Raw genomic sequence first — 26,026 nt, forward strand, 5'->3', positions numbered from 1 at the left:
GAGGGGGAGGGAGAGGGGGAGGGGGAGGGAGGGAGACATGAAATCAGTGGAGTGTTAAAAAAATTTACCCTCAGGCTCTGCAAGGGAGGAAAATCCGCAATTTGTAGCTTATTGATTTCTGTGAAGCAGGTACTCCTACATTAGTCAAAGCTCCTAAGATGATGCCATTCAGTGTTCATGGAGTTGGAAAGCCATGAGCACAATCAGCTCTTACAATGTAGTATGAGGTGGTTCCACCACATGAAAATGCAATTACAGTTGGATTTTCCCTACACATCAATAAATTGTCATCTTGGCTTATATAGAGCTAAGTGACTTCAAGTCCATCTGCAAATTGGGATCCATCCTCAGTATGAACAAAACTCAGTTTCAGAGCCAAGTAGAAAATCAAACCTGGACCAAGGTGAATTCACCAAGGTAAAGGGTACAACACACTTGAGAGCATGGAAAGACACATTTCACTCAGAACTACACAGAATGAGAGGCTTGGCAGTAGCACATGTGTATCTATAGTTCCAGTTACTTGGGAAGGTGAGGCAGGAAAATCACTTGAGCCCCAGAGTTCAGGGCCAGCCTGGGCAACACAGTGAGAGCCCATCGTAAAAAGCAGTAGAATAGGAAAACAAAAATGGCAAGTAATTCTAAAAGATTAGACTGCATGATAGTATGTGAGTTATGAGCAATGGATTTGGGAAGCCAAATGCAGATAGGCTGTGAAGAGGGGTCAGGGGAACTACACTCAGTAGGGCACATTTTGCTGTGGTTGATGCTTCTCTTACTTGAATTCATTTAATCCTACCTGCCATAGGTACTATCCACTTATACAGAAAGCCTTAGGCAGCTGAGATTTGAACTGAAGAACCAATTCCCAAAGCCATATCTCCCCACTACACATCATGCTGTTTCAAACTTTTTTTGTCTTTTTGAGACAGGGTCTCTCTATGCAGTTCAGGCTGGCCTTGAGCTCACTTTGTAGCCCAGGCTGGTCTTGAACGCACAACAATCCTCCTGCCTCAGCCTCCTGAGTGCTGGGATTACAGGTGTGCGCCACCACACCCAGCTCATCATCATGTTGTTTCAATGGGAGGACTGGTAATGCCATAATAAGAGCCCCATCCAACTCATTGCCCAAGTCCTCTAAATTTACCTTACTCTCCAAAATGAAGAATATGAAATTGTTTTCTTGGATTTAGCTAATAAATTCTATATAATATTTTTGGTATGCACCTCAACATTTCAACAGTTGTCAGAAATAGTTCCTTCTTTCCCTAAATTCATCATAGCAAGAAAATCATTATGTATTTTTAGTATTCCTAATAACTGGCTACTATCAAATTTTGTTTTAAAATGTTCCTGTTACTTCAGTAGCAACCTCTTAGTATTTTCTTCTGCACAGTTATGAATCATAACCCTTTACCTTGCTTCCCAATTCTTTATTATGCTCTGCTTTCCCAAGCCAGAACCTCCTTTAGAGGGCAGAGTCAATGAAGAGGGTACTATGAGAGGGTACCCAGTAGCTTCTGTGATTTATACCATGTATTCATCCAATTACAGAAAAACTATAGACAATGAAGAAGAAACTCACAAAGGAATAAGCATTATTAAGGTGGTTAAAGAACTTTTAAAATTTATTTTAATTCTTACTAATAAATATAAATGTGGTTTAAGGAAGAGGGAAATAAATACTATAAAACTTAACCATATGCAAAAGATACTCAGAGTGAATACAGGAATTATAAATGTGACAAAAATCTATTGTGAGTTTGGTAGTCTTCTGAAGCCTAGGATTTAACCTCATTCCCTGCCACCTACCCTGGGCATATAGTACATAAATGATTTGCACAAAAGGAGAAGCGTGACTATAAGTAATACAGATTTATGAAGATGTGAAATATTTATGATGACTTATAAATTTAGCTATGAAAACTCTGCTGGAGGCCTAAAGTTCAGAAACCACTAGAACCAAGAACCATGAAATAATCTGGGGACAATATACCCGAAAGAGCCAAGGCCTGAGGATATTAAGATTACAAAATGCTTGTGTGCACAGGAGGTGCGGGGAACTGGACTTTTTCTTCATTAACCTCTCCTTAAACTTGAGAATACAAAAATCCAGATATGTTCAGTTTTCTTCCCCTGTCCATTTCTTCACCTGGTCAGCCTCTAGTGGGTGTTTAAAATGTTCAGCTAATCTGTTCTTCAGACAAAAGACTACTATCTAGAACACAAAGAACTGAAAAAATCAGACCCTCCAAATTTAAAGACCCAATTCAAAAATGAGCATCTGGGATGAATAGACATTTCTCAGAAAAGTAGTATAAATGGCAAACGAATATATGAAAAAATGATCAACATCACTGGTAATTTGAGAAATGCAAATTAAAACTATGCTGACATTCCATCTCACTCCAGAAAGAATGGCAATTATCAAGAAAACAACTAATAACACTGGTGGGGCTATAGAGAAAAAGGAACACTTCTTCACTGTCGGTGGGAGTATAGTCTGGTGCAACCACTGTGAAAATCAATGTGGAGATTCTTAAAAAAACTAGGATTAGTGGTCTCTTCTGGGTATCTTTCTGGAAGAGCTAAAAGCATCATACCACAGCAATATATGTGCACCCATGTTTACAGCGGCACAGTTTGTAATAGCTAAATCTTGGAAGCAACCCAAATGCCCGTCAATCAATGATAGTCTTTCTTTTTAACATAATGGAGTATTACTCAGCCATAAAGAAAGATAAAACTGAGATATTTATAGTTAAATGGATGGACCTTGAGACCATAATCATAAGTGAAATAAATTGGACACACATGTGTAAATATCACATTATCTCTCTGGTGTGAGAAACTGAAAATGTAAATAAGATAATTAATATACAATAGATGTGGGGAAATAGGAAGAAACTTTTCAAAAGGAAAAGGGAAATAGGGAGGAGGGGAAAGGGAAGGAAGTAAAAAAAATGAGAAAAAGGATAAAATAAAAACTGAGTTTTGTGAAAGGGGAGAAGGGGATTTGAAAAGAGGGGATGGGAATGGGAGGAAAAGGAGGAAACAAGATATATCATGTACAGATACAAATTCCCTATAATGAATATGGTCATTGTATATACCTAAATTGTAACAATAAACTTTTCAAAAAAAGTTAATAACCAGAAAAAAATGTGCTGCTATTACCTCTTGTTAGAAGCCTTGCTTAACTTCTTCTATTGACCCAACTTGGTACTAACCTCTACCATTAACATTTACCCACTACAATTATGATTATCTGAACTTACCTCTCTAAGTTCCTGGAAAGCAAGGAATATACTGTGTCTCATCTTTGTGTCTTTACTAACTATGTCTAATACCCGGCTCCTAATACCCAATAGGAGCCCAACGAGCATTTTAAAACAGAACTAGGTAGTATCATTTGCTCAATGTCACAAAACTACTGTGTGCCAAAAGAAGATCTAGTGTCCAGGACTTTTAATTCTTTGTCAAATAAACTTGCATTATATCATGTATTTACAGTCACTTATGAAAAAGCCAGACACAAATCTAGAAAATGCATTCTAAGGACAGATGTTCTATGGATCTCTGAAGGGCTGGCAAATGTAAATAGTCTAAATCAATGAAAAGAAGAATCAGCACAGTGTGTTAAAAAATGACCCATCATATGCTGTATACAAGAAACTCATTTCAAATATAAGGAAAGCAAAAACCAAAGATTTAAATGCAAACATTACTCAAAAGAAAGCAAGAGTGGCTACAGTAATACCAAATAAAAGGAAAATACACAAATGGAGAAGAACATCAAATTATAAAAAAAAGGGTTAATCTGTCAGGAAGATATAGCAATCCTAAATGCATATGCACGCAACAGAGGTGCAAATTCATGAAGTACAAGCAGATTGACCTGAAAGGAGAAACAGACAAATGTACAATTATAGTTGGAGACTTCAACATCCTCTCAAGAACATCTGAAAAATCAGCAAGACCCAACATGACAAACCAGCAAGGACACAGAAGAACTCAACAACACTACCAACCAAAGGGATCTAATGGATATTTGTAGAACACTGCACCCAACAACAGCAAACTACATTTGTTTCACTCACAGAAAATATACCAAGATAGATGATACCACATCTGGCTCACTAAACAAATTAAAAAAAAAAACAAATTTAAAAGTACTGATATCAGGGGCTGGGGATTTAGCTCAGCAGCACAGTGCCTGGCAAGTGTGAAGTCATGAGTTCAATTCCTGGTACTGGGAAAAAAAAAAAAAACAAAAAAAAAAAAAATAAAAATAAAAGTACTGGTATCATACAAAGTGCATTTTCTGGTAACAATGGAATTGAAGTAGAAACCAATAAAAAAGAACAGGAAAATCTCTTAACATGTAGAAACTAAATACTATACAGTACTTTTACATAAGCTATGAACCAAGTAAATCTTGAGGCAAGTTTTACAAACACACTGAACTAAATGAAAATAAAAAATATAACATATCAGCAGAGCGTGGTAGAGCACTCCTGTAATCCCAGCACTCAGAGGCTGAGGCAGGAGGATTGTTGTGAGCTCGAGACCAGTCTGGGCTACAAAGTAAGCTCAAGGCCAGCTTGAACTGTATAGCAAGACCCTGTCTCAAAAAGACCAAAGAGGCAGGGGGGAAATATATATATATATATACATATATATGAATTTGTGGGAAAAAGCTAATGCAGGGCTGAGAGGGGTACTTTTTGCATTAATACTGACATTAGCAAATAAAAAAAAACTAAAGTCAATAATGTAAGTTCCTACCAAGAAAATTAGGAAAAGGAGGATAATAGTCCTTGAACTAGGATACAAAAATAAATGAAGGTTTGAGATAAATGAAAGCCAACTTCTATGAATTGGCAACAATGGATAGGTAGGTGAACCACTTGAGCCTAAAGTGGGCCCAGAATGTTTAGGCGGAGAAAAAAAATAAACTAATTTCAACATTTCAGATGAATGTAGGAGAGAGCAGGGCTGGGGATTTAGCTCAGCAGCACAGCGCCTGCCTGGCTAGCGCAAGGTCGTGAGTTTGATTCCTGGTACCAGGAAAAAAAAAAAAAAGACAACAAAATGGATGCACTTCAAGACCATAACATTAAGTGAAATAAGTCAGAAACACAAGTTTAAAACTGCATTGTTGGGGCAGGGATATAGTTCAGTGGCACAGTGCCTGCCTGGCAAGTGTGAGGTTGTGAGTTAAATTCCCAGTACTTACTTACTTATTAACTAAATAAATAAATAAATACATAAAATTGCATTGTTTCCCTTGTGTGAGGAACCCAAAGGGTAAATGAGTTTATGAGAACAGATATTGGGAAATAGGAAGTACATGTTTCAATGGAAAGGGGAATAGGGGAGCAGGGAGGGGAAAGGGAAGGAAGGGAAAAGGAAAAAAAGCAAGGGAAAAATTGAAACAAAGGTACTATAAGTGGGAGAGGAAGAATGGTTGAAGAGAGGAGAGGGGAATGGGAAAAAAGAATTAAGATATATTATGTACAGGTACCAATTCTTTATGATGAATGTGATTAATATGTATGACCAATATGTACTAATGCAAAAAATTAAGTTAAAAAAGACAATGAAATATCAGCCTACCAAAAGAAAGAAAACATTTGCTGATAAATCATATAATAAAGGGTTTTTATCTAGAATACTGAAAAACTCTTAAAAAAAAACCTCAACAGTACTGGGAGGATGAGGCAGGAAGATTGGAAGTTTCAGTCCTTCTTAGGCAACTTAAAAATTTAGCCAGACCCTATCTCAAAATAAAATGATTTTTAAAAAGTTCCAAGAATGTAGCACAGTGTGAAGGGCCTAGCTTCAATCCCCAGCACTATAAAGAAAAACACAAACAGTAAGAAAACAACTTGATTTAAAAATGGGCAAAGTAACTTGAACAACTACTTCTCTCAATAAATATCTGAGCAAAATTCTTTGTATGGAGTTTGATGAAGGTCATGAATTTACAAAGTCTTTTATTGTAAGAATGGAAACAATACTCCTAGATCTCTAAGTCCTGTGGCAGAAGCTGACCTCAGTGATTTTTTTAATTATAAAACATTGAAGAGAGATCTTTGAGTTTTATTTTGTTCCTAAATAATCTGCAGGGGAAAGAAGTGGGTTGAAATGTTTTGTTCCACTTGTGTATTACCATACCCTCAACTCAGCCCACATCTTCCTCCTTCCTAATGTTTTAGAACTTTGGTTCAGACATCCTCTACAGAGGATTCCCTATGCTCCACAGAAAGTTGGTCTTTTGGGGGGCTAGGGATTTAGCTCAGCGGCACAGTGCCTGCCTGGTAAGCGCAAGGTCATGAGTTTGATTCCTGGTACCGGAAAAAAAAACAAAAAAAAAGGAAGTTGGTCTTTTTGTATGAATAGGAATTATACTTGGGTTATTTCTGAGTTTAGATTTCTTTTGTCAGATATTAGTTTTATGTTTCTTTCAATAAAGTTGTTGAACTGATTCAAAATACTTATAAATACCAGAGATAGTGAATTATGTTTTAATATGCTCTTATTTCTCAGGATGTTTCAAATTTGAATCCATTTAATAATCAGTAGTTTTGTAGATAACTAAGCTTTTTAGTAATGTGAAAGAGATCCAGTCTTTTGTTTTATTCCATTTTGAGTCCTCTGGGTGCTGACAGGGCAGACTACAACCCTTCAGGCTCTGTTCTCCATTTTTATCCAGACAACTGCAAGCAGTGATTGACAATGATTTCTATTGGAGTCTGTTTGAGGGTGGAGAAGTAGGTGCACAGGGCCAAGCGCAGTATCTGCAATGAACTGAGCACTGGCTGAATTTGTTGATTTGATCTGTTCAATAGTATGGGAAAAGTGTTAAAACCTGTTAGGGTAAAGGAGGCTGTATCATAGGCTGCAATATATTTTGCCAAAACCATTGTATTTTTAAGGCAGCTGGTAGTTTATCAACTTTTATTACTACAATATAGTTATTTTATGGCCATCACTAATAAAAAACATTATAGAAATAGTGTTAGATAGGAGAGAAGGGCCCTATGTGAGTCTCTTTGCCCTAGATCTCCTAAAACAAAGGTTTTTCAATGTCATCCTCTCAGCTTACTGAAATAATAGGAACGTAAGGAGGAACTGCAGTTTCCCATGTTGTGAGAATAGTTCCAAAAAGTCTTGCTTAAGTGTTTTTGAGTATCTGCAGAGGTATCTACTCTTTTTCTTGCAAAGACCTCTTCAGGTAGTAGCATAATCATAAAAGTATTTAAAGGAACTGGCACAGTATCAAAACCAGCAATCCACTAGTGGATTTCCCTAGGACTTCTAACAGGTAGGGAACGACTTACAGGCAATGTTGTAGGATGTTTGGGTGTCAAAATATAATTTTAAAAATATGACTCCAATACAGAATTAATACATGTCAGATGTATTTAACTTATTAGTGAGAGAGCTAGCAGAATGTAAAGCTGATTCAAAGAATATGTGGCCACACATCGTGGCACATACCTGTAGTCCAAATACTCTAGGAGGCTGAAACAAGAGAACTGTCCGGGCAACAAAGCGACTTAGTGAGATCCTATCTTAAAAAATTTTTAAAAATTACTTTTAAAGGGCTTGGGATGTAGCTTAGTGAGACGGTCTTGGGTTCAATCTCCAGTACTAAAAACAATTGAGATCTGGTATACCTTACACTGAAAAGTAAGAATGACAGAATACTAAATTAGATAGAAAAGTAGTTTCAGCCATACCACCCTAAAAGTGCCCGATCTTGTCTGATCTCAGAAAAGTGGTTAAGCCCTGTAGGAAAGTTAATCTGAAGTCTTTGGGAATATTTCTTTCACCAAATGGAAAGCTCTGCTTCTCTACCAGACAAAAAATCTATAAGCTAGCATGTTTCCTGAAAAAGTCTAGACCACAATGATTAGTGGGCAGTAAGTCAAACAAAGATGCAATACCCTAGAAAACAAACAATCTGGGAGGGCCTCTCAGTCAATACTCCTGTATGATACTTTAAGGCCATTCAGTCATCTTATTGTCTTATTTTAAAATTTTAGTAATATCTGTTAATAGGGGGCTAATAGTTTCTCTTATACTTGAATCTAGTTTTAAAAATAAAATTAAGGCACTGGGTATGGCAGCACATGTCTGCAATCCCAGCCTTTGTGGGGGCTGAGGCCAGAGGACTTCTGTGACTTTGACACCAGCCTAGAATATATAGGGAGTTCAAGGCCAGGCTAAACTATATGGTCAGACCCTGTCTCCAAAAAAAAAAAAAAAAGTGAAACTAAATAAATAAAATTAAGGCCCAAGGCGTACCTTTTAGAATAGCATGAGTATACCTATATATTTTTATTTTACACAAACATTCTAAGACATTTATTTATCTTTTAAACAATTCATAGAATCTTATAAAGTCATCTGAGATCCAGTAATCTCCTAGGACAAGAATGCTTTTGTTAGCAACCTTGATAAGCAATCATGAAGCATTTGTGTGCAAAGAAGAATGAAACTAACATTATTAAGTGTCTATTACATACATACATACTTATTTTCAAAGGGTCAAATTTCGATTCACATAGTAACATGCAACCTATATATTTAGCCATATTAATCAAACAAATGAATTTCTTCAGCATAATTGCTTAGAATTATGTCTTAATTAATAAAATTTATATACAGTATAATTTACGCTTTAATGTACAGTTCAAGTTATGACAAATACATATGGTTGTAATTACTACTATAAAAAGGTATAGGACAGTTCCAAGAAAAACTGCTTTTTAAAGTCAATTAACCAACAAGCACTTATTGACTACTAATGTATCTAATCATTACTGGTTAGTCTTCGAGTGGGGATAAACAAGGAAGCATGAAAAGTAAGGAAAAGTAGAAAAGTAAAAGGTACTATGCTCATCTCTAAAGACCTTCCACAATGTGATTACTGACACCGTTTCCCACATGTGAACCAAGGAGGTGATGCAAGAAAACAGGCAATTTTCTAGGTAATAATCTGTGAGATGTGAGTTCCAGTCTTGACACTGATAACATACATGTAACTTTGAATAACCCATTTATTATCAATATTATTTCTCATCTGGAACTTTTTTTCTTAATTTATAATTGGATGGGATTGTTCCAGACAATCTCTAAGGTCCATCACAATTATAAGCACATATGACTCTTGTATTGAAAGTTCAGAGTGATGACGGAAGGCTAGTAGGCAGTGAACAACTTCCCTAGATTGAAGTGTTCAGTGGGTTGACTCTGTAGGGTTAGTGAACAAGGGTAATAGGAGGGATGCAACATGGGGGTGACAGAGGGAACAAACTCTCGCTGTGTTTTGAGGGAGGCAAATGGATGAATGTTGGTCCAGTGCAACAAGAACTCCAAGGTATTGTTCTGAAAGACTGTTAAAGCCAAGCTCTGAACTGTTGGGAGAGCCAGGGAGAGACATGAAGATATAGAAGTTTAGTCATTTATTAAGCAAAGACAGGAGTGACACCATAATGACAGTGACCTACAATAATCTTTTACTGAAAACATGTTATGTGCATGCCCTCTAGGCCTGGGGATATAGCAGTATAAATCCTGCCCTTTCACTTATTTATTGTGGTGTAAATCAACACACACACACACACACACACACACACACACACACACACACACACACACAGAGTTTATTTGAGGTGCTGGGACTTGCAGATGCTAGACAAGCACTCTACCACCAAACTATACCCCAAGTCCCTACAGTCCCCAAATTTAGTGACTTAACACAATTATTTGCTCACAATTCTTTTTTTTTTTTGGTCTTTCTGAGACAGGGTCTTGCTCTGCAATTCAGGCTGGCCTTGAGCTCACTTTGTAGCCCAGGCTGGTCTCGAACTCACAATGATCCTCCTGCCTCAGTCTCCAGAGTATTGGTATTACAGGCGTGGGCCACCACGCCCAGCTGCTCACAATTCTGTGGGTTGGAAATTTGGCCTAGAATAAGCTGAGGGACTGTTCTGCTGATCGATCTTTCCTAGAGTCCCCCCACACAGTTACAGTCACCTGGTAACGCGACTGGTGTTGAAAGGTCCAAGATGTCCTCACTCACATATCTGATGGTTGGCTGCTGTCTGAACTTTCCTCCTCATATCATCTGTCTTCCTGCAGAAGGCTAGCCAGTGTGTTTTCACACAGTTGCCTCAAGGTTCCCCTGGAGCAAGGGAAGCTACAAGTGTTCCTAAGACCTAGGCTCAGAAGTTACCCAGAGTAACACACTACATTTTATTGGCTAAAGCAAGTCACAAGAACATCCCAGATTCAAGTAAAGAAAGTCCAGCTGTTGACAGGAACTGCAAAGTCACACTGTAAAGGACTGTGCAACAGAGATGAAAGGATATTGCAGCCATTAAGAACTCCATCACACCACTCCCACTTAGTTAAATTAGTATTGAATACATTTAGTCCTACAGAGCTTCAGTGATGGGAGAACTACTGAGGTGAAAAAGATGAGCTTCTAAGTAACATGCAGGATGGAACAAAACCAGAGGAATGTGGAGGAATGTCTAAGCAGAGCTAAGTACAGAGGAGTAGGATGACTCATGGTATGTTTAGATGCTAATAAATGCATACTTAGATGGAGTATGAAGAGGATATGAGAGCAGGTAAAGAGGGTGAAAAAGATGATGAATTGATGTGAGAGACCTTGACTGCCAGCCTCTCAAGAGTACAGACACTAGCCTTTGTACAGTGTGCAACCAGGGGTCAGTAGTGGCCTAGCGACAGAGGTGAAATAGGAAGAGCCCTTTAAAGTCTATAAACAGTAATAGTCTGGAAGAATTTTAATTGGATCTGGGATGTGCTGGCACTGAGATTATGGCAAGAAAGCAGCCTAGAGACAGTTTTCCTAAAGCCAAGTGCCTACATGCAATGTCCTTAAGGGGCTAAAGAACTGGACGGCTTTTTGTTTGTTGTCTTTTTGAGACAAGGTCTCGCTATGCAGTTCAGACTGGCCTCGAACTCAGTGACCCTCCTACCTTAGCCTCCTAAGTGCTGGAGTTACAGGCATGTGCCACCATACCTGGCCAGAACTAGAGCTTTTATATACGTGTTTATTTAATAGTATAAAAGTTTCTTCAGAATTTGTTAGTTATTCTAGAGAGGGCTAAATGTAGGCACATAACACAGCTGCACACACTCACACACGCACACATATACACAAACACCTCTCCTGTACAAGATTTGAATTTCATGTGAAAAAAGAAGGACATAGCTATTTCTAGTCAAAATTCTGTCTACATTTGAAAAGACAGGGTGAAGAATTATGGGGAAAGCTAGAAACTCTGAGGGATCTAGGAAAAAGCTGCTGGCAATCTAACTCTAAAGCCTCACTCTATACAGGGAGAGGGAGGGGAAGGAGGAGGGGGGAGAGAGGGAGAGAGAGATTGAGAGGTGGGGGGAAGATATCTTTTGCCAAAGGGAAGGAGAACAAGAGATGGAGTGAGGAATGTGAAGGGGGACACAGAAAGAGTTAAGATGTGTTATGTACACGTACCAACTCCCATGATGACTATAATCATTATGTAGTGCAAACATGAACTAATGAATTTTTTTAAAAAACTTTTTAAATAAAAAAGAATGGGATCTCTGTTGACTTTCCTAATGATACAGTACTCTAGGAAAAGATTTGAGTGAGCATGAAAACTTATTCTGCAATTATTTTCTCAATGTACTACTCAAAATTGGGGAGATTTCCTATGTAAAGATGTGCTTTAAAATACAGGACTTGATGATGTAGAAAAGACAGCCTTTTTAACAAATCATGTTGGGAAAACTGGTTATCCACAGAAGAATGAATCTAGACCCATATCACTCACACAGTACTAAAACTAAATCGAAATGAACCAAAGACTTAAACATAAAAACAAACACTGAATCTGAAGATAAAATAGGTAAAACTCTTGAAGACATAGGCACAGCAAAGAATACTTTCTAAATAGAGCCTCAAATGCACATGAAATAGCAACATCAATCAAGTGGGATTCTGTCAAATTAAAAAGTTTCTGTACAGTAAAGGAAACAAGAGAGTGAAGAAACAATCTACAGAACATGAAAAAAAGTTTGCCAGCTATTTATTGGATAGAAGGCTAATTCTGTATCCAAATTATATAAAGAACTAAAAAAAAATTAGACTCCCCCCAAATAAAAGACCCAATAAAAAATGGACAATTCAAAGGACTAGATACTTCTCCAAACAAAATGGACAAATGGCCAATACATACATAGAAAAATTTTTAGCATCTCTGGCCATTAGAAAAATGTAAACCAGGGGTATAGCTCAGTGGCACAAGCACCTGCCTGGCAAGCACGAGGTCTTGAGTTAGATTCCTGGTACCAAAAAAATGAAAAATAAAATAAATGAAGAAAGAAAAAATAAATTAAAAAAGAAAAATGTAAATCAAAACAACAATATGATTCCATCTTACTTCAGAAATAATGGCTCCCACGAAGAACTCAAAAACAAGACATGCTGGTGAGGTTGTAGGGAAAAGGGAACCCTTCTACACTGTCGGGAATGCAAACTAGTACAACTGCTATGGAAATTAGCATGGAGATTCCTCAAAAAACTAAAATTAGAAATTCCATTTGACCCAGCTCTATTTCTTCTGGGCATCTTCCCGAAAAAGTTAAAGACATTATAGTAATATACACACACCCATGTTTATAGCAGCACAACTTACAATAGCTGAATCTTGAAAGTGGTCTATGTGCTTATCAACAGATGAATGGACAGGCCATAAAGAAGGATAAATTTGAGTCATTTGTGTGAAACATGGATGCACCTTGAAACCATGATGCTAAGTGAAATAAATCATGTAGAGATGGGAAGGGGATATGGGAAAGGGAGAAGATGGGAGGAAGGAGAGGGGAAGAGGAAGTAAAAAAGATGAAGATGTGCTATGTATATGTACCAATTCCTCATGATAAATGTATTTATTATAAATTTCAAACATATGCTAATATAAAAAACTTCAACAAAATAAATAAACTACTTGAGAAGTCACAGATGATTCAAATCATGAGGGCTCCGAGAAATCAGGCCTCATTATTGGCAGCAGTTAGCCTTTTAAACAAAAGTATAGGTGCTAAGGGTGTAGCTAAGTACTAGGGTGTATACTTAACTAGGGAAAGGCCTTAGGTTCAATTCCCAGCACCAAAAAAAATTTTTAAGTATAAAAATAAGTTTAGTGGACATACAAATTGCTTATTTTGTGGGGAGTAGTTAGGTTTATATAATTGAAGAATGTCTAGCTTGGGGGCTTGGTATATAGACAGTAAGTAGTCAATGAGTGTTAGTTGATTCTGAGCTATTTTATGTAGCTTCTTGTATGAAATATGGCAATACACTCAATTTTTGGTAAATGTCGTAGGGCAAGTTAAACCACAAAAATTGCGTATCTAGTCCAACCTTTGGCTTTATAAAGAACTCTTACACATCTATACTCCTAAACTTATCAACACAGAGAACTTTTAAAATTTTCCCCACATGATTTGAAGATTTGCTTACCAAACATACCTATAGGTTCCTTTTAATTTTCTGTTTAAATTAGGAAACTGTTTCTGACAAGAAAAGGTCTTATTAAACATGAGATAAAATATTCAGAATGCCATCTATTGTTCAGCATTTTATCCTTAATACGTAACTTATTTCATACAATGATCCCATGTTATTATTAACTTCATTTTACAATGAGGAAACTAAGGCACAATGACATTAAAACTACTCAAGGTTTTAGGAATACTAAAAGAAGAAGCAGAATCAAACATGGGTCTCTGTTAACTCTATTCCAGTGATGGCAAACCTTGTAGAGCTTTCAGTGATAAAAAAAAACAGCTGGGTGTACACACATGCCATAGGTTCACAACCACTGTTCTATCTACTTTAGCATCTAAACTCTAGCTAACTAGTTACCATGAATGGTAGTATAACTGTAGCAATCTCACTCCCAGGTATTTACCATAGAAAAATATAAATGTGCACATAAACATTTGCATATGAATTTTTATAGCAGCTCTATTCAAAACCACCCAGAACTAGAAATTCAAATTCCCTTCAATGTTAAATGATTAAGCAAACGGTGATATATCTGTACAATATAGTACTATTCAGCAATCAAAAGGAATAAACTATTGATATACGCAACTTAGATGATATGAGCTCTCATTCTCAAAATGATAAAACTATAGTGATGGAGCAAAAAATTAGTGGCTCCTACGGGTTGAAGTAGGAAAAGACTGTGACTAAAGAGCTAGCACAAACGAGTTTTTTTTTGGGGGGTACCCCTTCTGTACCTTAACTGTAGTGATGGTTACACTGATCTTTAAATGTATTAAAATCCAGAGACCCATATACAGCCAAAAACTTACACTTTATTGTATGATGTTTTAAAGAAAGTCAACAGGTCATCTTTTTAGTCAGGACTAATTCCGTACCTTCTATTTACTATACACATTTCCTATAACATTTCCCCTAATAACAGGACCTAAGAATTAAAATAGTTACACTATAATATGAAACCTAGCAGCACTATCAGACCAGACAATCCAAACTGAATGATGGCAGTTATCAGTAACATTCCTTAAAAGTTAAACAGGTGGGTGTGGTGGCTCATGCCTGTAATTCCAACTACCCTAGAGGCTGAAGCAGGAGGACTGCAAGTTTAAGCCCAGCCTAGATAATTTAGCAATTTAGTGAGACCTTGCCTCATATTTAAGAAATAAAAATGAGCTGGAGATGTAGCTTAGTGTGAAAGTCCTGTGTTCAATCCCAGTAATAAAGAAGTTAAATACATTTAGGTGCTTATTCCTTTAAAAATAAAAATATCTCACTAAATTATTAGATGGCATTATATATCATGCAGCAATTTGAATAGTAACAAAAAATAATCAAAATTAACCCCAGAAAGGATGTGAAGGAATAAGGATGTCAACAACTACAGCTCTTTTTATAGTTTTTCATTTTTTTATTTTATGGAAAAAAGGTAAAACAAAATTTCTTAGCAAAATAATAGGAGGATAACAATAGCTAATACATTACATGTTGTTATCTTTAAAGTAGTTGTTCAGGGTACAAGATATTGGCATAAAATTCTCCAATCAATATTAGCACACACCTTCCTTTTTAATGAACTAAGGGATACTAACAGTATAACTGACTTGCATTTTTTTCCCTCTCCCTACTGTCCTTTCCCCTTTCACCCATCCTAGTTCATTTTTCCTTTTGAACAATTTCTTCCCTTTATAATCTTTCAATATTTACTAAAATACATTCATGTATCACTAGTATAATTTAAAATAGAATTATTAAAATAATTTTAAAAGTTCTTCTAGATTGAAGTGGAGATTTTTAAAAACTGCAATATCCTTCCTTTTGCTGTCCTTAGAGATTAGTTAGTTTACTTACCAGACCAGGCCTGTATTCTACTCAAAACCGTGTCTTGCCCATGTGACAGGGGCTACTCAACCAATGTTTGCTCAATTGAACTGCACCTGGAAACAGGGGAAGACATGACAAACACATGATCACTAATGAAACCTATAATCCAGATTGAGTAAACTGTAATCTAATTTTGAATGAGGCAATTACTAAGTGTTAATAATGTGATCAAAAATGACAAAGGCATATACAAAATTTTGGAAGATAGGAAGATAAACATCACACATTGCTGATAGTGTAGAGGTTTGTAAAGCCTAAAACAGACAGATCTAAAACCAGAATCAAATATTGCTGGCCTCCTAACAGGAAAAGCATAAAATTCAAGGATGTAAAAAAAAGAGAAAGAAAGGTGAAAAATAATTGTACTGAGTTTGTGTCATATTCTTACTTGGACAGTTATGGAGATTAAAACTTACTTTACAACTCAGGTTTCAGCTTGGACACATAAACATTGGAAAGTCATCATTTTCACTCTAGAAGCTAGACAAACTGAAAGGTAATTACTTTTCTTGAATCTATCAAAGAACAGAGGTGATGGGACAAACCACTATCCCGTTATCTGCAGAGACTGGAAACTGCAGGGAGACACAGGTCTGAGCATATAAACCTGTAGGAAGTTTAAGCTAGATATTCTGACAAATTACTTGAGGCCACACTGTGAAGTTCCTGGGTTCCATATAGGGAAAATTGGATCCCGCCCTCTTAGAAGCTTTTCCTACAGCAGTCCTGCCAGGTTCTCCAAGTGAGGATCAGAGAAAACCTCACAAAATCTCCCATGATGGCACTGGCTGGCTGAGGAAAACAACACTTACTATGAAACTCAGACTAGACTCCCTTTCTTTTATTTTTTTTTATTTTTATTTTTTATTTTTTGGTTTTTCTCCGGTACCGGGAACCGAACTCACGACCTTGCGCTTGCCAGGCAGGCGCTTTTGCCGCTGAGCTAAATCCCCAGCCCCGACTCCCTTTCTTTTAATAGTCAGTACAGAACAAAAGCCTTAATCTTCAGGAGGAAGGACTTAAAATTCATGGATTGAGAATACTGGTGGATAACCATACAGCTGAGGAAAAGAAATGGAGAGGGGTATTAACTCCTAGAGGAGCTGTCAGGGACACACTCAGTATCTGCTGAATCTCAGGCTTAATCAGATTATCATGGAGCTCCCTTTTCCCCACTAACCACCACCTAGCAAACCAGTTATCTGGTTAGTAACAGTGGAATACAACTGGGAAAGGTGTAAAAGACAACTCTTGGGATGCAGCACAACGGAAAAAACCCAAAGCCAAGCAAGAGTCAAAATGAAGTCAATCACTAGAGGAATGGGAAATCTCTTATGCCCATAGCAAAACTAAACATCATGCACAGGCCAACCTCTGACTAAATTAACACAAATCTCCACACTAAATGCCTAGCAGAAAGAACTTACGTTCTTCTCCAAACATATCAAACATTTTCCTCAGCATCTCTTGTCCATGTTCAGTTTTCAGCAGGCTTGTTATGAGTAATAATCAAATGCAAGAAAATACTCCAAGTGACTGAACAGACACCACAACTATCAAAAATAAAATAAGAATTATGATTTATATGTTAAAGGCTCTAGTGGAAAAAGCAGGTAATATGAAAGAGCAGACAGACAACTTCAGTAAAGAAATGGAACTTATAAGACAGAATCAAATGGAAATACTAGAAATAAAGAAACAGTAAAACAAAAACACATAATGGGCTCAACAGCACCCGTGATGCAGGCAAGAAATCAGTGAGCTTCAAGATCATATTTTTTGAACCAGTCAATCAAAATTAAAACAAAAAGAGATAAACGAGGAGAATAAAAAGCATAGTATTTAAGAACTGTGAGGCAATAGCAAACAGTATTGAACTTTTTTTATTTTTTTAAACTTCTAACTGGTATCTTAGAAAAAGGAAAAAAGAAAGAATGGGGAAGAAGAATTATTTGAGAAAATGGCTGAGAACTTTGCAAAATTAGTGACAGATAACAACCAATATCCATAAGAATTTCAGAGAATATCAAGCAGGGTAAATATAGAAAAAAAGTTTTAAAGCCACAACTAGCATATAATATTCAAATTGCTGAAAATCAAATATGAAAAGAAAATCTTGAAGGTAGCCAGAGGAGGGGAAAAGACACATTAGCTATAAGGAAAAAGCATAAGTACTACAGTACACTATCTTATCAAAAACCAGCATAAAATGTCCTTCAAAATTGGGGAAAAATGAAACCTCTCTCACGTAAATAAAAATAGAATTTACTAGCATTAGATTTGCCCTAAAAGAAATGTCAAAGGAAACTATAAGTAACAAAAGAAATAAAGAGCCCTGAAAAAATAAATGAAGGCAGAATATAATCTTTTATTTCTAAAAATGCTTGAAAAGCCAATTTCCCATTTATCAGCCACGGGCCAATCTTGGAAGCAGGTCTTCTAAAAATAGCACCTTCAAGACTGCTAGATTAACTGCTTGCTGCATGATAGGGTATAAAACACAAAACAAAATAAAAAAACTCCTACAATCAACATTATACTTAATGGTGAGAGGTGGAATGTTTCCCATGATCAGGACAAGTGCTCCCCTCGCATTACTATAATTCTGAAAAAGAAGAAAAAGCCAGGGTACTCTTATTACCTAATTTCAAGATTTACTATAAAGCCACAATAATCAAGGTAGTGTGTTAGGGGTGGGAGTATAGCTCAGTGGTACAGCACTTCCCTAGGAAACACAAGGCCCTGTGTTCCATCTCCAGCACTAAAACTAAAACTAAAAAAAAAAGAAAAAAAAAAAAACAGAAAAAAAGGAGGTAGGGTGGAAATGGAAAAATGACAGGCTCACAGATTAATGCATCACAGAGCCTAGAATTAGACGTACAGGTGCAAAAGCAAATCCATGGAAAAGGATACTGTCTTCAACAAATGGTGCTGGGACAACTGAACATTCATACAGGAGAGTGAACCTCAACACATACAGCACATTCATGGCTGGTGAGAATGCAAAATAGTGAAGTTGCTCTGGAAGACAGTTTGGCAATTTCTGCCACAGAAATACCCAACAACCCTAATTCTAGGTATTATGCAAATGAAATGAAAACTTATGTCTACACAAAGACCTATGTACTAATGTTTACCACAACTTTATTCATAATTGTCAAAAAAACCTGGAAACAACCAAGGTGTCTTTCAACAGGTGAATGAACAAAGTACACATACAATGGAATAACAGTGGTAAGAAGGACCAGGCTATTAGTTCACATACTACAGATGAATCAAATGAAATAAGTCAGACTAAAAAAAAGCTACATATTAGGATTCCACACATACGGCATTCTGAAAAAGCAAGATTATAGTTAAAAATTCAGGGTTTAGTGGCAGAGCATACACTTAGTACAGTGTAGGGGCTCTGGGCTCAATCCCCAGCACCACCAAAAACAGAAATCAGAGGTATATCACAATGAGGCATTTCTAAGAAAAAAAATTGGATGTTTTTTGAATGGAATAACTTTAACAAAGTCAACTGGGGAAGGAGCCCATGAAAGTTTACAACACTATCACCATATATCATCTCTTTAAAAAATGTATTTAGTTCTTAAAATAGAGAAATACATTCATATAACTTAAAATTAAAATGATATACACAAGCATTTATGCAATGAAAAGGCTCCCTTCCATCCTCTACCCCCAGCCATGCAAGTCCCAAAACTATCAGTGTCTTAAATATTTGACTATGTAAGCAAACTTTATATATATTATTGGCCTTATTCACCATTTTACATAAATAGTAGCATACAATACACATTATTCTATTTCATGCTTTGTCACTTCTGTACATGTTGGAGATCACACAATATCAAGGTAACACTCCACTGTCTTACCACACCTTGACTGACACTTAAGCTACTATTAATCTTCTGCTATTGTAAATGATATTTAATTACCATGCAGGTATTTGTTGAATAAATTCCTGGAAGTGTTTGCTGGGTCAAATTATATGTGTATTCATAAATTCTGATGGCTCTTTCCAAGTCACTGTCTTTTAAATTCTCAGGAATTTTTTATTTTTAACTTTTATCCAAGGCGTAGAGAAGAAAATCTAAGATGCTATCACCAAGTAATTTCCTGGAGAAATATATACCTTTAAGATGTATAAAATACTCATTTTCCCACCTGTGCTTTATAGGGTCCAGTTACATTTTTATGTAATACATTTCAGATCTTAAACTGTTGTAAAGTCTATGTTAGTTATGTGAAGAATGTTACCTCTGATATCTTCTTGAGCAAAGGTCAAAAGCTGATGCTCCAAATTGGTGGCTCCCAGCCACTCACTTCATAGTACAAGGCTGGATTCTTCACTGCAATCACAAGGAGATTTTTTATAATCTTGGTCAAATAAACATCTACAGAGACTCTTATGCCCTTATTGGACTGCCCAAATAATTTTTTCTCTTAGGTAAAAATTATGTAACACATAAAAGTTTCAAGGAGAGGTTGCAAATCTTTCATTTCGTAGGTGGTGGCAGATCCCCAAGTAAGTCTTTTTGCTTAACTACAATACGTAATATACAGTCTAGTGCACTAGGGTTTTCTAATAAGGCTTGAAGAGGGATTGAGGAAACTCAGGGGCTCCTTTGATAATAGCTACACAAGATCAGTGAGCTGTTGAACCACTTGAGAATACCTACTACACTGTCTCCAAACTACACTGTCTCCCTTTGGTGTCTTCCTAAAAAGCATTGTTCTACCTTATATCCAATAAAAAAGATGATGTTATTGATGGTACATTAATATTATTTAATCTCTGAATATATCCCATTCAGAAATGGGTGTTTAAGGGGCTGGGGACTTAGCTCAGCAGCACAGAGCCTTCCTGGCAAGAGCGACGTCGTGAGTTCGATTCCCAGTACCGGAAAAACAAACAAACAAACAAACAAACAAACAAAAAACAACCAGAAATGAGTGTTTAATGTTAAAAATTTATCAAAAGAGCTAACATTCATTACTAATTATTATGTACTACTGCAATAATGGCCCCTAATTTTTTTGCATCTCCTTATACTCACACCCTCAAGTGGTCCTCTCCCACAGTGACTTCTGGCTAGACCATGGAAGCACTTGTGTGGTTTAGCTGATAGAACAATAATCAAACGTGCAAATGTACAGGCAGACACTTGAAAAGTGCTCCTACACTGGTGCTTTTGCTCACTTGCTACTCCTTGAGACTTTGAGAACATCCTGTTAACAATTCAGCTGAAGGAGAGACCACGTAGAGTGGAGACAAGCCAACTAAGTTTAGGGCTTCCTAACTAGAGCAAACAGTTTGCCAACTACTAGATACATGAATAAACCTATCCTAGATCATCCAGATATCAATTAACCACCCTATTCCTCCCAAAAGCTAATTGACACAAGCTACTTAAAAGTAAATGTTTGTGGCCTAGTGCACATGGCAAAGGGAAGAGAACACTGACTTTCCTCCTGTGCAGTTTACTCTGTACATGAAAAACAGATTCAAACATGAAAACCTCCAGTACATGAATAAAAATAAAAAAGTACTGAAAAGTTCTTGTCTTTTCAGATTCTCACAAATGTGTCTGCTAACACAGATGGTGTGAACGTGCATACATGCACACATACACACAACAAAAAGACAAATTTCCATTTAATCACTGAAGTATCTTTATTATTATATATTTAAACAAGGCATATTCTACAGTTCCATTTCTAACACTGAACAACAACTCATGTTTCCAGGAATTACTTTTTCTCCCAATTCCATTTTTTTTTTTACTCCTTTGCAAGGACTTAGTGAAAGCTAAAAGACCTTTAATGCAGTCTAGAAATTATCAGATATATATGAACCCAATTAAACCTCTTTCTAGCAGTATTCTGAAGGATGAGCTGCTTCTGGTACGACAATTATTTTTAGCTATGTCTATGGTGGACAGTAAAAACTGCTTAAAACCTACACATCTGGGCCAAAATCACTGCCTGTATTGGAACACAAGATGGGACATTGAAAAAAAAAAAAGATGAGGCATTGAAGAAATAACTTTCTTAAATCATTTTCATTTAGGCTTCACTATAAGCTTTTCTGGATTAAACACACAGGCACTTACACGCATGCACATACCATGTGTTTCAAGGAAGTAAAAAAAAACACCTTCCAGCAACCTCCTATTGTCCTTGGAATAAAACACAAACTGCTTAATGAGGTCCCATAAGGCCCTGTCAGTCTTCCTCTGCCTACCTCATCTCTCTTTCCCCAGGTCCTAGCCAAACCTCTGTGGATCCTTTCCTTGCTCCCTTCCACTTCAGTGTCCTCACAACACCTGCTGTTCCCTCTGCCTGGTAATCTCTTTTCTCTATCTTATACCTTCCTTATTTCCGCTCATTCTTGAAGCTCCATGGACACTTTGCTGGTATCTCTCACAAGAGGAATTCTACCTCTTTTTTGCTGTGTGACCTTGGACAAGTTACATCTGCTTCATCTTTCTAAGCCTGACACTTCACTTAGACATTTATTTGCTGAAAAAAAAAAAAACAACAGAAATACCCCCTTGAATCCCCCCTTAATACCTAATACTTCTGCTGCTATTTCCCTACATACTGCAGTTTCCTAGGAATAGATGAAATTAACGCTTACAGAGCAACTAGTACCTCAATTAATTCTCAGTACCACTCTGAGAAATATGATTTAACAGATGAAGAAACTGAAACACAGAGAACTTAACAAACTGGTCAAGATCAAGGGGTACAGACAGAATTTGAATCCAAGCTGGCCTGATGCCACAACCTGTGAGGGATGTAAGACACAAAAGGCTTCCTTAACTCATGAATCTTGTCTTCTAAACGCAGCACGCCTCAGAGAAAATGTATTTTTACATTTATATCCATCCAAATGACTCTCAGACATCTGCACTTCAGATTCATAACTAGGCTGGTAGTATTCTTATCATCCTGGTAAACCCCTTCAGCAGAACATTCTTCCCACTAACTGTAAGAAGTTTCTTCACTTTTTTTTCCATACTCATTTATTATTTATTTGTACTGGGAGTTGAACCTAGTGGCACTCTACTACTGAGCCACACCCACACCCTTTTCATTTTGAGACAGGCTCTAAATTGTCTGGGCTAGCACTGAACTTGTGATCCTTCTGCCTCAGTCTCCTGCTGGGATTACAGGCACAAGCCACCATACCTGGACTCTTTCACCTGTTATATCCCTAGAAAACAGAAGGTACTCAGTACATTTTTGCTGAATGATTTAAATAACAGTGGTGAAGAATATATTATGGCTGTAAAGTTCGGTAGTGAATTTTCATAGCAATACTAAAATTTATTATAGTTAGGGCAAATTCAGCAAGAATGGTAGAAAAGAGGAGGGTATCTTTAAACACTTGCAAAATTGATAATGATATCTATATCTAACACCAAAGAATTCCACATGATTTACAAATGTGTCCTTCGTAGCTATTGGTAGACTTTATCTCTGGGGCCCTGCCCTAACACCAATGTTCTGCTATACCTAGTGGCTGCATCTGAAACAATTCTGACGGGATGGCCTTGACAAATACTAATCTCTCAGTGGTTACTCTAAAATGATGTGGAAAAAGAAACAGAAAGAACAAATGATAAAGCAATGAAAGCAAACTTTTGATAACTGGTGACCTTGGGTAAAGGGAATATAGTTTTTTAGACCCATCTTGCAACATTTTTGTAATTATAATTTTTATCAAAATGTTTTTAAACTCTAAAAAAGGATAATATTAATAAATTTCCCAGAAGAATTCTGGGCAAAGCCCCAGTACCATTTCCCTACACTAGTCCCCTTACTTTCTTCAGGGTATACCAGGACCCCCTAAGGTCTTCTTGGGGTCTGCCAGCCTACCTTCATGCTTAGTTAGACAGCCCTCTACATTTTTACCTTTCTTTTCCCAAGCCTAGCTATAGGATCAGACAAGTTTTTTCCAGGACCCTTCTTTCTTGCTCTCTCCCAACAGAGGCACGGCGGTAGTTCTGATGGTTAAGAAAATCACTGCTATAGTCTATGGAAAGATCCACAGGGAGGAGGCAAAAATAACATGGGGGAGTCACAAAGATTTCAGAAAACAGAAAGTAGTAGTTACCTGTTCTGTAATGACCACTTGTTAGTACTCTCTTATTCATTAATTACTTCTAACCACTCATCCTAGCTCCTTCCCACCCTACAAAGCTGAGTGATTCAGCTTTCCCAGTCATTGTAACTGGAACAACATAAACTTGTGAGCTACTCAACTGTCTCCATTTCAGGAGAGTACCAAGGCTGGATGTACTCAGCAGTGTTCAATCCCCTACACCACACCCACACACTTGCTAGGACAATGCCAGAGGAGTATCACTGAATACTCACCGTTTCTATACAAAGTAAAGCAAGCAAAAGACCTATAGTAATTATCCTTGGATGAGAGATTACTTCTTAATATGAAGTGGCACATAACAACTATCTTCCTCAGCCTCTATTCCATGTAAGCTACATGAGGAGGTAAGTACATTATATTCCATGCCAATATTCAACCTCAATTTTAGCCTGGCTTTCTGCACCCCTGCCTAATCAAGGCTTCTAAGAGCCCTCTAAGATGCAGCCACTAGGTATAGCAGAACACTGGTGTTAGGGCAGGGCCCCATGTACTCACAAACACCTGATACTTGATGCTTCCTGCTCTCCCCCTACCTTCCAAAAAGTAAAAGAGAAGAGATGGCTTTTTGTAGTTTAGTGGAGAAATGGACAGCTACAGTTGGTGGAACACAACAGGGAAAAATAATTATTAAAGGAGAAGAACATACTAAACCTACAAACCTTCAACATCCTTTGTTCTTTAACTTTCACCAACTCACACATTTCAGCTATGCTGATTGCCCAGCACCATCACTTTCTCCAGCCCTACAAACCTCCTCTACTAGCCTGAAGGGTGGGTCTCTGGTGCCCTAAGGGAGGCTCCTGGCTCCCAGCTGATCATAAACAACAAACACTTCAAGGACCAGGAAGCCTTTCTTCAGTTTTGCCCTACCTGGGACGAAGATTCATACCACACTGCCAATCTAGCAATGTGGCCCAGGAAAGGTGGGAGAAAACTGCGAATTCTAGAATCAGAATACTGAGCATTACAGAACTGACTAGCCAGAACATGTAACGAACTGTTTCAAGAAAACAATACTGGGCTGAGCCCTTCTCTAGCAAACAAAAGTACAGAGAAAAGTAGCACTGGAAAAAAAAGGTGGCAATGATGTTAACTAACTAACACTATTGAAAGTTTAATATACTCTGAGAATTGAGAAACACTTTCCAAAGATCTGAGGTAATCTTTGAAGAGAGGGTATTTACCCTTTTAGAGCTCAAGTATTTGGAGCTCACTTTAAATGAAAGAGAAAATGATATGGAGGTAGAATACTAGGCTAAACACGAAAAAGAAAAAAAATCTTTTCGCTTACCTAGGGATTAAACTCATGATGGTATAAAAGCATGAGAACTACACTACTGAAAGGATAGGAAGTCTGAGTCCACATTCCCATTATCTACAGATGTTATAAAAGTATTAAACTAAATAAAAACAGTGTTTTCAGGCCCACTCTTTTCTCCTCCCTACCCACATAACCCCAAATCCCAGGCTGACAAGAAGCGGTTGATGGGAAGGTGTTTTCAGAGACCTACTCTAGAAAAGCACATTCTGGTTTACTTAATCTAAGCAAGGAGGTTGTGCAACCAGTTTTTACCTAAATTTTGTTCCATTCCTTTCTGAGTTTAGAGAGCAGTAGTTATCTTTATTAGACTGAATACAAGGAATGAGGTCGCCTTTCCCTCCAGGCCATTAGAAGCACTGTCAACACAATTTTGATTTTTTATACAATCAGACCTCGGAGGGGGCGGGGACCAGGATCTGGTCCTCAGCCTCGCAGATAAACGCCTCTCACGGTGGGGGACAGCCCCGGTGCACATCTAAGGCGATGGATTTCCTTGCAATTCAGAAGCCAAAGGAGCGGCCAAACAAGTTTCTAGCCAAAATCCTAGGAGGTACATACGTATCAGAGTTGCACAGCGATATAACCTTTTAAACATGCCTCCACGGACCACGTTAAGGTCACTCACTCGCGATCTTGCTCCGCCTTTCCTCCTCACAAATAATAAATGCAGATTGCCCTGTACAATTTAAAGCCCGACTTGGCCGAAGCAATGGCTCTGCTATGAAAAGCGGGAGAAAAAGACTGGAAGTTTAAAAATTATATACACCTACGAACCCCACAGCGCAGGGAACCAGACGAATTCGAGACCTAGGGAAAAGAAAAGTTAACAACCCTGCCTAGCCTGGCGCTGGGAAAATTTCCCCCTAACTTGCAAAGCTGTCCAGACTGATTTTCCCACCCCGTGCACTGCCCTGCGCTCAGCCGCTTCGGACTCTCCGCGTCCGAACAATGAGTGGAAGAGAAGGGAAAGTTCGCCGGCCGGCAGGGCGCCCGCGCTCCCGCTCCCGCTCGGCTGGCACCCCGGCTCCCGGGGCCCCTCGCC

The 26,026-nt window shown here is 37.6% G+C and overlaps 1 protein-coding gene across 1 annotated transcript in view; it reads right to left on the reverse strand.

Annotated features, from left to right (window-relative positions):
- Window positions 1–26,026, reverse strand: part of Jade3 (jade family PHD finger 3) — a 134,160-nt gene that overhangs the window by 107,071 nt on the left and 1,063 nt on the right. Inside the window, exons 2-3 of the mRNA XM_005408972.2 lie at window positions 19,748–19,839; window positions 15,449–15,534 (exon numbers count right to left, since the gene is read on the reverse strand). The gene's annotated coding sequence lies outside the window, so the exon portion shown is untranslated. The remainder of the gene's footprint in view (window positions 1–15,448; window positions 15,535–19,747; window positions 19,840–26,026) is intronic.

The sequence above is a fragment of the Chinchilla lanigera genome, unplaced genomic scaffold, assembly GCF_000276665.1.
Source record: "Chinchilla lanigera isolate Chin_1 unplaced genomic scaffold, ChiLan1.0 scaffold00115, whole genome shotgun sequence".
Classification (NCBI taxonomy): Eukaryota; Metazoa; Chordata; class Mammalia; order Rodentia; family Chinchillidae; genus Chinchilla; species Chinchilla lanigera.